General features: G+C 37.2%; 1 long non-coding RNA gene across 1 annotated transcript in view; it reads right to left on the bottom strand.

Moving 5' to 3' along the window:
- LOC138159625 (uncharacterized) overlaps nt 1–1,929 on the bottom strand; it is a 19,162-nt gene extending 17,233 nt beyond the window's left edge. The window contains exon 1 of the long non-coding RNA XR_011167929.1: nt 1,714–1,929. This is a non-coding gene — a long non-coding RNA (uncharacterized lncRNA). The remainder of the gene's footprint in view (nt 1–1,713) is intronic.
- Between the last annotated feature and the right edge of the window lie 544 nt (nt 1,930–2,473).

Genomic DNA, 2,473 nt, shown 5'->3' with positions numbered 1-2,473 from the left:
CCTTCCTTCCTTCCTTCCTTCCTTCCTTCCTTCCTTCCTTCCTTCCTCCCTTCCTTCCTTCCTCCCTTCCTTCCTTCCTTACTTTTTTTTTGCTGTTGATGGCATCTGAGACAATTAAGCAAACTATCCATTTTTCAGTTGCCATTTAAGTACTCTATACTTTGTCTCCCTTTCACAGGACCTGACAATACAAGTTATTTACTCATTGCTTAACTGCTGTACTTAGTCTCTATATTAGGGATTATTTATTATGCTGTCACATCATAAATCATCTATTTTGGTCAAATGAAAGAGAACAAGTAAACCCATAAGACTCTACTGCCATTTAATCTTTCCTTTGAAAGCTCCTATATCTCCCCACAGGTTATTAAACAGAATGATTGAAACTTTTCTTTGAAGATGATGACTATTTTTTACCATTCAGATGCACAAAAGCACATCATTTGCTGCCTATAGCTGTATGTCATGGTAGAAATTTAATCACATATTACGTCCTCAAATTCCAAGAGATTACAAATTTGTTAGTGCCAAGTGTTTTCCACTAGTCTCACATGAAATCATTTTATGCTTTCTGTGGCATGTGAGAAATGCAAATGGAATACTATGATGTATTTGGCAATTAAACACTCTGATGTATAGGCCACAGTTTGCCCTGATTTATCATTGTGAGAATGCCATAGTATAGAAGGGGCAGGTTTAGCTATAGTATCAAGAGATTTAATAATACATCTTGGCATGAACACTTGCAAGTTACATTATCATGCACAAGACATTTTTACCTCAGTGAGCTTCATTTTCCTCATTGGTAAAATGGGCGTAATGATCTTTTCTGCAATTTCCTCAGAGGCTTATTTGATGAAAATCATTTTAAAACAGAAAAGTACTGCATAAACATGAGTTGTAATTTTTAATATTAAGTTTTTTTAAAATATATCTACACAAAGAAAATATCCAAATCTACAAAATGCACTATGAAAATAATCAGAACAATATAATGCAATATACTACAACAAATATGAAAAAAAATATAGCTGTATTTAACTAAGAGTGCATCACTCTCCTCAGAGTTTGAGATTGTGTAGGGCCAGGTATAAGCTGAGGCATTGGGAAAAATTTTTTCTATATTAATTTGACCATATCTTTAATATAAATATGTACAGCATCTTAGGTAGGTATATGGAAAGATATATAGATAGAAGAAGGTACTTTGCCAAGAGGAACTTATAATTTATTAGAGTATTAAAAACAGGTGAACAAATAATAATAATATAAATATAACAGGAATCATCCCAAGGAGCATGTGTTCTGGCTGCATGGGAATGACCATTCATATTGGCCTCCTGATGAGAGACTAACATTTCACTTCACTGAGATGACTCAGGAATTCCTGACTGTTCCTTACAGATCCCCATAAGTTGGGATGATCTCAAAGATAATTTGCAAATGATCCAAGAAGATCTTCTACCCTGTATGAACAATGAAGTATTCACAATGCCTATGGTAACTATAAATATGCTGATATGGTTATTAATCACAAACTGTAACAAGCTCTCTACATGGTTGACATAGCTAGAACATTTATTCAAATACCAGAAAACTGAGTCCCAAAGCCAGAAAGTCAATGCCACCTCAGTAGCCATGGAGTTGAGTTGGCACATATAGTTAATGCAGTAAACTCCCACATTCTCAAGATTTCAAAACAGAACAGGCTACCTCAGGCAATGATCCTCTTCTCCTCACTCATAGCAACTGCTCAGCCTTCATGCAGCCTGCTCCCAGCAGCTCTGCCCCCCCCCCCCAGTTCCAATCCTCAGCAGTCCTCAGCAGGAGTCCTTAGCAGAAATTCTGGCTGGCTCAAAAAAAAAGGAGTTTTTGCTGTTGCTGCTGCAGCTTCCAGTCACCATGCTGGCTCCACACTGGCTCCTACTTGGTTCTGGCTCTTCCCTGCCCCACCCCTTCCTGCTATGTCAGCAAGTTCAAGGGGTATGCAAGATCTTCAAATTCCATTACCATAACACACCCCTGGTAAATTATGATAATTTCAGATAAGAGCTATAGCTCTTTTCAAAAACATGACATTCTGGCAAATCTTTTGAATTTCCCAGACAGGGCTAGAAGGCAAATACTACTATCATTCTGTTTGAAGAGGTGATATCTGGAGTCAATATCTTTGTTGTTATGTGTCAAGTTTCAGTCACCATTGATGCTAGAAGGTGCAGGAGGAGAAATTTCCTTCTGCCTTGACAGAAGTACAAAGAAAACCTTCCAGAATTTTAAAAGATATGATTAAGGAAAAAAAAGGGGGGAGGTGTGGAACATTTCTAGTGATTAAGAAGCTTATAAAAGAAGCAACTCTTCCTTATCTCACACATCAATCCCCTTTCATTGAAGCCCCAGTTAGATGTGGACAAGAGGAGCAATCAGGAATTTTTGAATCTTCTCAGGAATAAAAGTGTGTATACATTAGCAAGAT

Source organism: Petaurus breviceps, unplaced genomic scaffold (genome assembly GCF_028583685.1).
Source record: "Petaurus breviceps papuanus isolate PSGF00001 unplaced genomic scaffold, PetGlider_PUasm1.0 176, whole genome shotgun sequence".
Classification (NCBI taxonomy): domain Eukaryota; kingdom Metazoa; phylum Chordata; class Mammalia; order Diprotodontia; family Petauridae; genus Petaurus; species Petaurus breviceps.
Note: the sequence above shows the minus strand (reverse complement) of the source record. Positions and strands in the feature narration are given on the sequence as shown.